Source organism: Cyanistes caeruleus, chromosome 3 (genome assembly GCF_971803275.1).
Source record: "Cyanistes caeruleus chromosome 3, bCyaCae1.hap1.1, whole genome shotgun sequence".
In the NCBI taxonomy this organism is placed as follows: Eukaryota; Metazoa; Chordata; class Aves; order Passeriformes; family Paridae; genus Cyanistes; species Cyanistes caeruleus.
Genome location: NC_141703.1, coordinates 116,101,901 through 116,117,064, shown reverse-complemented (window position 1 = coordinate 116,117,064; position 15,164 = coordinate 116,101,901). Strand labels below are relative to the sequence as shown.

The window sequence follows — 15,164 nt, the reverse complement described above, 5'->3', positions numbered from 1 at the left end:
AGATTTTGTGGGATGTTGCAGGAATGTGGTTGGGTTTTGAGAAGATTTAGGGAATTGTGTGGGGCTTGTACAGGATTTTGTGCGATTTCTTTTGAATTTTGTGGGATTTCTCTTGAATTTTGTGGGATGTTTGTGGGATGTTTGTGGGAAGTTTGTGGTATTTGGAGGAGACTTGAAGAATTTTGCGGGATTTTTCTTGAATTGTTTGGAAATTGGTGGAGATTTTGTGAGATGTTGCAGGAGTTTGTTTGGGTTCTGAGAAGATGGAAGGAATTTTGTGGGATTTTTGTGGAATTTTGAGGATTTCTCTTGAATTTTGTGGGATTTGGAGGAGACTTGAAGAATTTTGAGGGAATTTTCTTAGATTTTGTGGAAATTTGTTGAGATTTTGTGAGATGGTTCTGGAATTGGTGGGATATTGAGGAAATTCGGTGAATTTGGAGGGATTTTTCTTGAATTTTGTGGAAATTGTTGGAGATTTTGTGGGATGTTGCAGGAATTTGTTTGGGTTTTGAGAAGATTTATGGAATTTTGTGGCATTTTTCTGCAATTTTGTGAGGCTTTTCCAGAATGTTTGGTGATATTGAGGTGATTTGGTGGGATGTTTCTGGAATTTTGTGGGATTTTTCTGGGATTTGTACGAGACTTGAAGAATTTTGCGGGATTTTTCTTGAATTGTTTGGAAATTGTTGGAGATTTTGTGAGATGTTGCAGGAGTTTGTTTGGGTTTTGAGAAGATGTAGGGAATTTTGTGGCATTTTTCTGGAATTTTGAGGGGCTTTCAAGAACTTTGTGAGCGTTTTCTTGAATTTAGTGGCAATTTGTTGAGATTTTGTGAGATGGTTCTGGAATTTGGTGGGATTTTTGTGGGATTTGGAGGATTTCTCTTGAATTTTGTGGGATTTGGAGGAGACTTGAAGAATTTGGAGGGAATTTTCTTGAACTTTTTGGATATTGGTGGAGATTTTGTGAGATGCTGCAGGAATGTGGTTGGGTTTTGAGAAGATTTAGGGATTTTTGTGGGATTTTCATGGAATTTTCAGCAGCTTTCAAGTATTTTGTGAGAGTCTTCTTGAATTTTGTGGAAATTTCCGGAGATTTTGTGAGATGTTGCAGGAATTTTGTGGGATTTTTGTGGAATTTTGAGGAATTCTCTTGAATTTTGTGGGATTTGGAGGAGACTTGAAGAAGTTGGAGGGATTTTTCCTAAATGTTGTGGAAATTGGTGGAGATTTTGTGAGATGTTGCAGGAATTTGTTTGGATTTTGAGAAGATGTAGGGAATTTTGTTGGATTTTTGTGGAATTTTGAGGATTTCTCTTGAATTTTGTGGGATTTGGAGCAGACTTGAAGAATTTTGCAGGATTTTTCTTGAATTTTCTGGAAATTGGTGGAGATTTTGTGAGATGTCTGTGGAATTTTGTAATGTTTTGAGAAGATGTAGGAAATTTTGTGGCATTTTTCTGGAATTTTGAGGGGCTTTCAAGAACTTTGTGAGCGTTGTCTTGAATTTAGTGGAAATTTGTTGAGATTTTGTGAGATGGTTCTGGAATTTGGTGGGATATTGAGGAAATTCAGTGAATTTTGAGAGATTTTTCTTGAATTTTGTGGAAATTGTTGGAGATTTTGTGGGATGCTGCAGGGATGCGGTTGGGTTTTGAGAAGATTTAGGGAATTGTGTGGGGCTTGTACAGGATTTTGTGCGATTTCTTTTGAATTTTATGGGATTTCTCTTGAATTTTGTGGGATGTTTGTGGGATGTTTGTGGGATGTTTGTGGGATGTTTGTGGTATTTGGAGGAGACTTGAAGAATTTTGCAGGATTTTTCTTGAATTGTTTGGAAATTGGTGGAGATTTTGTGAGATGTTGCAGGAATTTGTTTGGGTTCTGAGAAGATGGAAGGAATTTTGTTGGATTTTTGTGGAATTTTGAGGATTTCTCTTGAATTTTGTGGGATTTGGAGGAGACTTGAGGAATTTTGTGGGATTTTTCTTGAATTTTGTGGAAATTGGTGGAGATTTTGTGAGATGTCTGTGGAATTTTGTAATGTTTTGAGCAGATTTAGGGAATTTTGTGGCATTTTTCTGTAATTTTGAGGGGCTTTTCCAGAATGTTTGGTGATATTGAGGAGATTTTGCGGGATGTTTCTGGAATTTTGTGGGATTTTTCTGGGATTTGTACGAGACTTGAAGAATTTGGAGGGATTTTTCTTGAATTTTTTGGATATTGTTGGAGATTTTGTGGGATGTTGCAGGAATGTGGTTGGGTTTTGAGAAGATGTAGGGAATTTTGTGGCATTTTTCTGGAATTTTGAGGGGCTTTCAAGAACTTTGTGAGCGTTTTCTTGAATTTAGTGGAAATTTGTTGAGATTTTGTGAGATGGTTCTGGAATTTGGTGGGATTTTTGTGGGATTTGGAGGATTTGTCTTGAATTTTGTGGGATTTGGAGGAGACTTGAAGAATTTGGAGGGAATTTTCTTAGATTTTGTGGAAATTTGTTGAGATTTTGTGAGATGGTTCTGGAATTTGGTGGGATATTGAGGAAATTCAGTGAATTTGGAGGGATTTTTCTTGAATTTTGTGGAAATTGTTGGAGATTTTGTGGGATGCTGCAGGAATGTGGTTGGGTTCTGAGAAGATTTAGGGAATTGTGTGGGGCTTGTACAGAATTTGGTGGGATTTCTCTTGAATTTTGTGGGATTTCTATTGAATTTTATGGGATGTTTGTGGGATGTTTGTGAGATGTTTGTAGGATGTTTGTGGTATTTGGAGGAGACTTGAAGAATTTTGCGGGATTTTTCTTGAAATGTTTGGAAATTGGTGGAGATTTTGTGAGATGTTGCAGGAATTTGTTTGGGTTTTGAGAAGATGGAAGGAATTTTGTTGGATTTTTGTGGAATTTTGAGGATTTCTCTTGAATTTTGTGGGATTTGGAGGAGACTTGAAGAATTTGGAGGGAATTTTCTTAGATTTTGTGGAAATTTGTTGAGATTTTGTGAGATGGTTCTGGAATTTGGTGGGATATTGAGGAAATTCAGTGAATTTGGAGGGAATTTTCTTGAATTTTGTGGAAATTTCCAGAGATTTTGTGGGATGTTGTAGGAATGTGGTTGGGTTCTGAGAAGATTTAGGGAATTGTGTGGGGCTTGTACAGAATTTCGTGGGATTTCTCTTGAATTTTGTGGGATTTCTATTGAATTTTATGGGATTTTTGTGGGATGTTTGTGAGATGTTTGTAGGATGTTTGTGGTATTTGGAGGAGACTTGAAGAATTTTGCGGGATTTTTCTTGAAATGTTTGGAAATTGGTGGAGATTTTGCGAGATGTTGCAGGAATTTGGTTGGGTTTTGAGAAGATGGAAGGAATTTTGTTGGATTTTTGTGGAATTTTGAGGATTTCTCTTGAATTTTGTGGGATTTGGAGGAGACTTGAAGAATTTGGAGGGAATTTTCTTAGATTTTGTGGAAATTTGTTGAGATTTTGTGAGATGGTTCTGGAATTTGGTGGGATATTGAGGAAATTCAGTGAATTTGGAGGGATTTTTCTTGAATTTTGTGGAAATTGTTGGAGATTTTGTGGGATGTTGCAGGAATTTGGTAGGGTTTTGAGAAGGTTTAGGGAATTTTGTGGCATTTTTCTGCAATTTTGTGAGGCTTTTCCAGAATGTTTGGTGATATTGAGGTGATTTGGTGGGATGTTTCTGGAATTTTGTGGGATTTTTCTGGGATTTGTTCGAGACTTGAAGAATTTGGAGGGAATTTTCTTGAATTTTTTGGATATTGGTGGAGATTTTGTGAGGTGCTGCAGGAATGTGGTGGGTTTTGAGAAGATTTAGAGATTTTTGTGGGATATTCGTGGAATTTTCAGCAGCTTTCAAGTATTTTGTGAGAGTCTTCTTGAATTTTGTGGAAATTTCCAGAGATTTTGTGGGAAGTTGCAGGAATGTGGTTGGGTTTTGAGAAGATTTAGGGAATTGTGTGAGGCTTGTACAGGATTTTGTGCGATTTCTTTTGAATTTTGTGCGATTTCTCTTGAATTTTGTGGGATGTTTGTGGGATGTTTGTGGGATGTTTGTGGGATGTTTGTGAGATTTGGAGGAGACTTGAAGAATTTTGCAGGATTTTTCTTGAATTGTTTGGAAATTGGTGGAGATTTTGTGAGATGTTGCAGGAGTTTGTTTGGGTTCTGAGAAGATGGAAGGAATTTTGTGGGATTTTTGTGGAATTTTGAGGATTTCTCTTGAATTTTGTGGGATTTGGAGGAGACTTGAAGAATTTTGCGGGATTTTTCTTGAATTTTGTGGAAATTGGTGGAGATTTTGTGAGATGTCTGTGCAATTTTGTAATGTTTTCATCAGATTTAGGGAATTTTGTGGCATTTTTCTGGAATTTTGGGGGGTTTTTCCAGAATGTTTGGTGATATTGAGGAGATTTTGTGGGATGTTTCTGGAATTTTGTGGGATTTTTCTGGAATTTTGAGGGGCTTTCAAGAACTTTGTGAGAGTTTTTTTTAATTTTTTGGAAATTTGTTGAGATTTTGTGAGATGGTTCTGGAGTTTGGTGGGATATTGAGGAAATTCAGTGAATTTGGAGGGATTTTTCTTGAATTTTGTGGAAATTGTTGGAGATTTTGTGGGATGCTGCAGGAATGTGGTTGGGTTCTGAGAAGATTTAGGGAATTGTGTGGGGCTTGTACAGAATTTGGTGGGATTTCTCTTGAATTTTGTGGGATTTCTATTGAATTTTATGGGATGTTTGTGGGATGTTTGTGAGATGTTTGTAGGATGTTTGTGGTATTTGGAGGAGACGTGAAGAATTTTGCGGGATTTTTCTTGAAATGTTTGGAAATTGGTGGAGATTTTGTGAGATGTTGCAGGAATTTGTTTGGGTTTTGAGAAGATGGAAGGAATTTTGTTGGATTTTTGTGGAATTTTGAGGATTTCTCTTGAATTTTGTGGGATTTGGAGGAGCCTTGAAGAATTTGGAGGGAATTTTCTTAGATTTTGTGGAAATTTGTTGAGATTTTGTGAGATGGTTCTGGAATTTGGTGGGATATTGAGGAAATTCAGTGAATTTGGAGGGATATTTCTTGAATTTTGTGGAAATTGTTGGAGATTTTGTGGGATGTTGCAGGAATTTGGTAGGGTTTTGAGAAGGTTTAGGGAATTTTGTGGCATTTTTCTGCAATTTTGTGAGGTTTTTCCAGAATGTTTGGTGATATTGAGGTGATTTGGTGGGATGTTTCTGGAATTTTGTGGGATTTTTCTGGGATTTGTACGAGACTTGAAGAATTTGGAGGGATTTTTCTTGAATTTTGTGGAAATTGCTGGAGATTTTGTGGGATGTTGCAGGAATGTGGTTGGGTTTTGAGAAGATGTAGGGAATTTTGTGGCATTTTTCTGGAATTTTGAGGGGCTTTCAAGAACTTTGTGAGAGTTTTCTTGAATTTAGTGGAAATTTGTTGAGATTTTGTGAGATGGTTCTGGAATTTGGTGGGACTTTTGTGGGATTTTGAGGATTTCTCTTGAATTTTGTGGGATTTTGAGGAGACTTGAAGAATTTGGAGGGAATTTTCTTGAACTTTTTGGATATTGGTGGAGATTTTGTGAGATGCTGCAGGAATGTGGTTGGGTTTTGAGAAGATTTAGGGATTTTTGTGGGATATTGGTGGAATTTTCAGCAGCTTTCAAGTATTTTGTGAGAGTCTTCTTGAATTTTGTGGAAATTTCCGGAGATTTTGTGAGATGTTGCAGGAATTTGGTGGGATTTTTGTGGGATTTGGAGGAGACGAATAATTTTTAGGTATTTTTCCTACATGTTGTGGAAATTGGTGGAGATTTTGTGAGATGTTGCAGGAATTTGGTTAGGTTTTGAGAAGATTTATGGAATTTTGTGGGATTTTTGTGGAATTTTGTGGGATTTCTCTTGAATTTTGTGGGATTTGGAGGAGACTTGAAGAATTTGGAGGGAATTTTCTTGAATTTTTTGGATATTGGTGGAGATTTTGTGAGATGCTGCAGGAATGTGGTTGGGTTTTGAGAAGATGTAGGGATTTTTGTGGGATTTTCGTGGAATTTTCAGCAGCTTTCAAGTATTTTGTGAGAGTCTTCTTGAATTTTGTGTAAATTTCCGGAGATTTTGTGAGATGTTGCAGGAATTTTGTGGGATTTTTGTGGAATTTTGAGGAATTCTCTTGAATTTTGTGGGATTTGGAGGAGACTTGAAGAAGTTGGAGGGATTTTTCCTAAATGTTGTGGAAATTGGTGGAGATTTTGTGAGATGTTTCAGGAATTTGTTTGGATTTTGAGAAGATGTAGGGAATTTTGTGGCATTTTCGTGGAATTTTGAGGATTTGTCTTGAATTTTGTGGGATTTGGAGGAGACTTGAAGAATTTGGAGGGAATTTTCTTGAATTTTTTGGATATTGGTGGAGATTTTGTGAGATGCTGCATGAATTTGTTTGGGTTTTGAGAATATTTAGGGATTTTTGTGGCACTTCCCAGGAATTTTGTAGGATTTTTCTGGAATTCTGTGGGATTCTGAACAGAGTTGAAGAATTTTGAGGAATTTTTCTTAGATTTTTTGGATACTTGTGGTGGTTTTGTGTGATTTTTGTGGAATTTTGTGGGATATTGAGGCGATTTAGGGATCTTGAGGGATTTTTCATGTATTTTGTGGGAATTTGTGGAGATTTGGTGGGATTTTTTCCAGAATTTGGTCGTGTTTTGAGAAGATTTAGGGAATTTTGTGTGATTTTGTGGGATGCAACGGATGTTTTGTGGGATGTTCCTGTGAATTGGTATGGTTTTGAGAAGATTTAGGGAATTTTGTGGGACTTCTCTGGAATTTTGTAAGGTTTTTCAAGGACTTTTTGGGATTCTGAATGGACTTGAAGAATTTTGAGGAATTTTTCTTAGATTGTGTGGAAACTTGTGGTGGTTTTGTGTGATTTTTTTGGAATTTTGTGGGATATTGAGGAGATTTAGGGAATTTTGTGACATGTTCCTGGAATTTGGTGTGGTTTTAAGGGGATTTAGGGAATTTTCTGGGATTTTTCTTGAATTGTATGGAAACTTGTGTAGATTTTGCAGGGTGTTTCTGGAAGTTTTCAAGGTTTTGAGAAGATTTTAGGATTTTTGTGGGATTTTTCAGGATTTTTGTGGATTTGTCTGGAATTCTGTGGGATTCTGAACAGACTTGAAGAATTTTGAGGATTTTTTTTTAGATTTTGTGGGAATTTGTGGAGATTCTGTGGGATTTTTGTGGAATTTGGTGGGCCTTTTCAAGGACTTTGTGTGGTTTTGAGGAGACTTGAAGACTTTTGAGGAATTTTTCTTAGATTTTGTGGAAACTTGTGGAGGTTTAGTGTGATTTTTGTGGAATTTTGTGGGATATTGAAGCGATTTAGGGATCTTGAGGGATTTTTCATGTATTTTGTGGGAATTTGTGGAGATTTGGTATGATTTTTTCTAGATTTTGGTCTTGTTTTGAGAAGATTTAGGGAATTTTGTGGGATGTTCTGGGAATTGGTGGAGATTTTGTGACGCATTCTTATCATTCCATTGGTGATTGTGTTGACTGTCCAGATACGTTTTTGGGATGATCCATGGCTGTCGTCTTCCCAACAGGGTAATCTTCTTTCACAGTAAAGGTTTTAGATTTAAATGTAGCTTTCGAAATGGCACAAGTCTGCCGCCACTCACATTATGGTCCAAGCACAACTTCCTTTCCAGGGTTTTGTGTGGCTCAGAAGCCATCTATGCTTGTTGCTGAATTGATAAGAGCTTTGTAACAGTAAAATATTTTACCCAGCCACTACTTCCACCACAAAAAACCAACCAAACAAAAAGAATAGACATCTTGACTTGTTGTGTAGGTCATGATGCAGAAAATTGGTCAAAGATTATTTCGGGGGGGAAAAAAAGGGTGTTGTGCTGCTTATGGTAATTTAAAAAACTTACGGACTTCAGTGCTAAAAATTAGAATCTAGGCCTTTGAGGAGATTTATTTGTTCTTGCAATTTTCCTTGTTGAATGGAGTTGACTAAGATATTTGAGATGTTTTTTCACTGTATTGCATCAAAGCAATTGAAATAAGCATCTGAAATGTAGTTTTTATGTCTGAACAGACCAGCCTTTTCAAATACTGGCTTCAAAATCCTGACCTGAAAGAATGTGCTTCAGACAAAACCAACCAAGATGAGCTTAACGCTTGGATGCTAGGAAAAAACCCCTCAACTAAACAAATCTCTAATCACTTTTTTTAATATGAAAAATAAAACTTGGTTGAAGATTCTGTTACTTAAAGTAGGTGATAGTGTTCAGTAGTGTGAAATCTGACCTTCAATTTTTCATGTCCTTTTCTCTTTTTTTCTGCTATGAAAACCCCTCTAAGTCACACATGTTCATTTGTTACATCATTGATACTTGTGGTACCTACTGCATTAGTTACTGCATACTAGAATATGATTTGTGGTTTATAGAATCTTTGCCCAGTCCTCAGGAGGTCTCCTGGCAGATCTCTTGTGCCCTCTTGCAAGACATTTATACTATTCCTAGAAGCCCAGGACAAATTCCACTTACACTGTTCTTAATTGGATTAATAGATGTTGATTAAGGAAGGAACAACCTAGATAAATTATATTGGGGAAAAATACAGTCTTGGAAGGATTCTTAAAGGTTGCATTGCATTCTGCTTAAGTTGATGGGGCAAGGTTAGATTTGATTTTCATTCAGGTGTTGACTCTGGTTCATGGAAGGGTCACCAGTCTAAATATCACACGGCCTGTCAGCAATGACTTCAGCTGTTGTGTACATTTGTCTTTGTTTATTCAACCCTAAAATATCTAAATCCTCTGAGAAATTGAAGAATGTTATCACATGACTGAGTTTCTTGTCAAACTGAAACACAGAAAAGCTTTACATTTAAGATAAATGGGTCTCAGGTTCTGACAGAGGAAGTGGTTTTAAATGATAATGCACATCCATGAAATAGGCAGCAGTGTATCATTAGGTTTAGAGTAGTTACTTAAGTCCACTACAAATAAGATTGTTTTAAAAGGGAAGATTAAACCTGAGCCACATCCTCTGTGGGAAGGTGTGTATGTATGTGTATATATATATATATATATATATATATATATATATACACACACCTTCAAAGGAATATATATATCCTCCCTTTGAAAGAGAGTACCGTGAATTTAGGGTTCCAACTAGTCTCTAACAGTTGTGGTGGTTTTGTTTTACTGTTTGCTGGTTTGGTTTTTTGGGGGGGTTGTTTGTTTCTAAATGGTTATGCATTGTTGCAGGGTATTTTCCTAGGAATTTAAAGAACATGTGGATGTTCAGTTTGTACAAATAACCAGTGGTGGTTTGCAGTGACCCATTTTGGAAATACATTGCTTTTGGCATCTCCTAGCTTAGGGAAGACAAATGCATAGGAACTATTTCTGTAGTATTTATTCTGAAACATGTAATCAGCTGATGCAACCAAATTTGAACAAATGCTCAAGAAAAAGGAGTGATTATCTTACTTGTTATAAAACAAATTATACTATTTTAAGTCTGATTTCAAAGCAATGATATATAGTATAAGCCATAAACAAAAATAGGTTTCTACCTGTAAATCCCTGAAGCATTAACACATAAACTTTTTAATTAACAAGAATTTTGTAGTTCTTGGCATATAAATAGAATTAAAATCTCCATGCAAATGCTCTTTATGTTGCCTTGCCTCCGTGTTAATACCATACCAGTAATCACACAGGTGGAATGTAATGGTAATGTGAAGCTGAATAACACATACTGTGAAATGAAAGCAAGGGATGCTTCACTAATGCTGACTTTCATGTGCATGGTATGAACATATGGTTGAGTGTGGAAGAGAATGAAATAGCTGTTAGTGTTATGGTGGGATTTGTTTTCCATACTTAGGATAATCTACTGATCTCGCACTGGTTTTTTTATATCGCTAAAGGTTTGTAGAGAGAGAATCAAATCTGTGAAATCAACCTATGTGAGCTTGTGATCCTGGTGACACAGCCATTTCATATTGAGCTTGTTGCAGCTGCCACCAATCCTACTTATGAACAGAAATCTTCTGGAATCTTCACCTGATCATTTCACCTGATACCTGGTTTATGAAGACTGAGATACTGTTGAATGTCTTGCCGTGCTAACTCGGAAAAAAATGTACCGTGTATAGTATATTATGTCTAAAAGTGAAATTAAAGCTCTTAGTGAAGATGCTATTTTAATTTTCAGGTTCGCTGGATGATGTACTGGATTGTGTGTGCTCTTTATATAGTTACTGAAACGATAACTGACCTAACAGTCTCTTGGTAAGACCCTGCTTTTTATGAACTGTAGAGGAAACTATATTTGTTTCTGATGTTTTTGGAGTTGTATTGATTTATTTTATATAAAGAAGTCACGTTAATTTAATAGCCCATTTTACAGGAAAAGATCTTGGTGCATAGATGAACAGCATCTGCTTTCAAATTTGCTATACACTGTTACTTGAAGTAGGGATTATAACATTTCTAGCTCCACTGTAGAAACTGAATACGAGAATGAAACTCTTATAAGGATGGCCTAGAATTTCTCTGTGTAGGAATATATAATGAAAAACAAGCATATTAACTGTTTTGATTGCTTAAATGACAGTCCATAAATCCGTAACTCATTTAATTTCTGTCTGATGTAACTTCTTGTATTTGAAGAATCCTAAATGCTAATATAATTGTGGTTTTTTAATAGATCTCTTTATAAAGATTAGTTACTGTGCATTTTCTACTGCAGTTGTTAATTTTGTGCAACCTTTAACTTGTCTGTAGGTTTCCACTGTACTATGAATTGAAGATAGCTTTTGTTACCTGGCTCCTTTCCCCATATACTAGAGGGACAAGTTTAATCTACAGAAAATTCCTCCACCCACTGCTTTCTTCTAAAGAAAGGGTAAGAAATAACTTCTCAGATTTTTAATGCCTAATATGGAAACAACATGTGCTGAAATAAAAGCTGTTGCTAGATACAGTATAAGAGCAGAGCAGCTTGTTACTGTATTGCCAGGCAGCATGAATTTGGACTAGCGGAAGCAAGTGCACATGATTGTCCATGTCTATGCTTTTGTTTAACTTGCCTGAGCAGACCAGGTCCTGCTTCCTATTAACATGAGAGTTTCGTGTGCCCTGCTCTACTTGATGCACTCTGAGGAGCCCAGTTAAGTGGAAGTGATGCAGTTTAACTTTCTACTGCAAGCATGTGAATGTATGAACACAGCTTTACTAAAAGCTGTTAATGTTAACATTTTTTTCTAGCATAAATGAGGAATAACACTCCTCAGGATGATTGACATCAATGACTTTTTTTGGTTCGCAAACTGACAAGAGGAGAGACTTGTTTAAAGGGTAAACCAGTCTGCAGCAGTAAATACCCAAACATAAAAATAGCCAGAAGATGGTTTGCTTTAATCAAAGTATGACAGGGACACAGCTCTGCTTAGCTCTTTTTCAGCATCCTGTTTGGATGAGGGGAAAGAGCAATTAGCAAAGGTCTGAAGACAAGCACTGAGAAACCTCACACTACAGAAAAGAGCATTCCTGAAGGTCAGTGCTAGGCTTGGCCTTTATTAGGTAAAGCAGGTAGTAAGATTGTCACTGATAGGAACAGAGCAAGTATCTTGACATTCTGAATGTTGTGCAATAAACAACTTGCAACTTTGTGAGCTAGAGGGATACTTCCCTGTACTCTCCAAACTATTGGGAAGTACCTTGCAGTCTTTATCTTCAACTCCAGGCATTTACCAGAGCTGGAGATAAATGTCGTAACTGTTTTGTCCTTGGTACTTAACTATTTCAAAGCTGTGGGTTTGGAAGTTCTTTGCAAGTTGACTCTACCTTTCTAGGGAGCTGACTGAGTTCTTCATGTAAGATGATGTTATTTCTTGAAATGCATGATATTTCTTGAAGAACTTCTGTCCAACAAGTTAAGCTTACACTCTCTAAGGAACATTTTGCAACGTTTCTGAGCTGTACTGAAGTGATGTACTTTATCTTCTTGTTTGACCACATATAATAATTTTTTTAATGAGAGAGTTGTAATGAATAAAACACCTGTATACAAAGATATATCCCATTAAATATTTTCTTAAATATTTTTCTGTCTTCCTTTACTGATGGGAAAATAATACTGTGGGGTAACTTTGCTCTCTTATGAACAGCCCTCTAAAATTTAAATACGTTTTTCTTTTAGGAGATTGATGAGTACATTGTCCAAGCCAAAGAAAGAGGCTATGAGGCCATGGTGAATTTTGGAAGGCAGGAGTTGAATTTGGCAGCAACTGCTGCAGTGACAGCAGCTGTAAAGGTAAGTTTCTGCTTGCATTAATTGCTTTTGAGCTTGATATCAGTGTCATTGCACTGGGGATTTACCACTCTTATATAAAAAAGATAAATTCTGCAAGTGTATTGAAATCCTGGGACACAATTCAAGGCTTGCAGCCCTCTTCTCATAGTACGTTTGTTGTTTTTTTGTTTAAGATGGCTTGCAGTTATTTCTTGGATTATGAGGATCAATTTACTCTAAATTCAAAAGTTACCATTCAGTTTTCTGTGCAGGCTTTTAACATAGATGTCCATTGTTTCTTTTCTGTCTGTGTTGTGCTTTCTTACTGGTAAACAAACTTTTTAAAGGACTTCTGGCTTTTCTGCTGTTTTTCTCCAATCATCCTGAGGTAATGCCACATAATGAATTTAGGCATGAAGGACTACTACCATCGATAAAAATTATCTTGACACAATTAACCTGTTTGCAACTTGAGTGAATTATTAAATTATTATGCTAAGCATAAGCCTGCCTATTGGTGTTTAGAATACATTTTCTTTGCCATGGATTTGCCATTAAATTATGAAGTAATCTGTCATTTTTTCTAGATTACCTTCCCGCAAAAATTCACTACCTTTAATATTTCAGACGGCTCTGGGTCTAGAAAGACAAAATACAGGCTAATATGTAAGATTGTAACCAATTTGTGCACCACTGAAGGGAATATACTTCAGACCATGTGTATCCTACCTAATAGTAATTCAAACCAAAACACACACACACACACACACGCACACACACAAAAAAAAAGAAAAAAAGAAAAAATAAAAGGTATAGAGAGAAAAAGTTGTATGTCCAAGTGAAATCACAGGTTTAAGGCAATCATGATTAATTTCTTCCTGGGAATAAATGGAACCATTGTGCTCATAGTAACAGCACTGAAAACCTGAACACTGTCTGTAGATAACAGAAAACAACGAAGAGATCCCTGCCTGTCAAAGTCGAGTATGTACAGCTGGCATTAACTTAAATGTCTGGGCTTCTATGTGAACTTTCTGCATTAGAAATAAAAGACATTCCTAAAAACTACACTTTTACGTGCTACCTCAAAAAGCTTTGGAAAAGTAGTCGTGTATATCTTGTTTGCTCATTTTCTCTGTTCTTAAAGATGCATGTGGCTGGTATAGCATTGTAACTTTTTGTTTTAAAATATGGTCATAATGAGCCTAAAATACTGAGAAAGTGATTGCATTTGATCACTGTGGGTTTCTTCTTCATTATTCAAATTCTTAATAATGCCTTAAGACATGAAATAATTTTGAATGCAATAGAATGCACCACCAAAGGAATTAAAGTATCCAGAGTGAAAATAGGTTATTTAAACAAGCCAAGGAAACCCAAAAAGCAAACACCCAAAGTGCTCTATGGGGAAATCAAGTTTAATTGCTAAATGCTAAAATTCAAGTTCTTTGCATTACAAATTTATTAGAAGAAGCGCCTGTAAGGATTCCTAGGATTTGTGTGTGTTCTTCATGTTTGGCTATGGTTGGATATTTCTGTGGTAACTTTTAGGGTGTAACTGAAGTACTGTAAAATAAATAACACCAATATCTCCTCAATCTTTTCTGAAATAATGAATAACTTTTTCTGAAATGTCTATGTTTAGACTTCATTGCTATTCAGCTGTGACTCGCAAGATGCCTGCTCTTTTTGTTAAAACTTGTTAAACACGCTCATGAATATTTGTACAGAATTAGTTCAGTGCAGATCAGATGCTTGCGAAAAAAAACCACCACAATACCAAGACCTAAAATAGGCACGATTTTTAAACAGATGAAAGAGAAGACTCACTGAAAAAAAAATAAATAAAATCTTTATTTTGGCATGTTAAGCCTCTTATGTTTGTCATTCCAAAATGCTGAGCATGCCTGCTTCATGCAAGCAAATGGACACAATGCATGCGTTCTTGATTTTGTTCCCTGTTTTTCAAGAGTTAACTGCTGCCTCTAGCAGGTGAAATTATTATCCCTTCACCAAGAGCTGGTGGAGCATGCTATATGATTTCAGGAATTGAATTGAAGTAGTGGGATCAGGACACACTTTCACCACTATTCTTTTTTTTTTTTTTTTTTAAATAGACATTAGACACATACTTATTCTGACATAGCAGATCTCAAATTAGGAGAGGGGGAGAGGCTAAACATGTGCAAGATTAAACCTATGTCAAAAGACACTAAAGTGTCCAAGAAAACTGCTTATAGTGACTTTAGGAGGGTGTTAAAAATGGCTTGGAAACTTACTGAAATATTTTGAATATCAAATGTGGAAGAGAGTGATTTTCTTCAAGGGTTGTCAAAGGAATAGGGGATTACCATTAAAAGGTAATGCTGGCTCTGTTAGGGAGGTTGGAGCAGCCAGCCAGGTGAGTCTACTGAAATTTGACATAGATTTAAACCCTCTCCCCTATAGTTAAATTTAAATGTATTTGGCAAGAGTATTGACTTATAGCTTACATTCTCATACTGTATTTTTAGCTGGTACTAGTTAGCCACTGGTCATATAAAATGTAGTGTTTCAAAACCTACTAAATACATGAGCAAAATAGTGTTAAATAAGCATGTCAGAAAACAAATCTTTGTGAAATCCTGATTTCAGGAAATTTAGAGATGATAGTCTGTGCTGAATTTGTATATAAGGAAATTTTTATTAGTTAAGGAATCAAAAACAAGATACCTCAATAGCTCAGTTGTTTATGGATTTGGGGGAATTATATTCACAGCGCTTAGGTTCCAGTGCTACATCTCATACTTGGATACATCTCATACTCCTCTGTTTTTCAG

General features: G+C 36.2%; 1 pseudogene across 1 annotated transcript in view; it reads left to right on the top strand.

Moving 5' to 3' along the window:
• Nucleotides 1-15,164, top strand: part of LOC147654493 (receptor expression-enhancing protein 3-like) — a 174,669-nt pseudogene that overhangs the window by 146,577 nt on the left and 12,928 nt on the right. Inside the window, exons 2-5 of the transcript XR_015285287.1 lie at nucleotides 7,585-7,627; nucleotides 10,264-10,340; nucleotides 10,836-10,956; nucleotides 12,253-12,366. The product of XR_015285287.1 is annotated as a receptor expression-enhancing protein 3-like (transcript). The remainder of the gene's footprint in view (nucleotides 1-7,584; nucleotides 7,628-10,263; nucleotides 10,341-10,835; nucleotides 10,957-12,252; nucleotides 12,367-15,164) is intronic.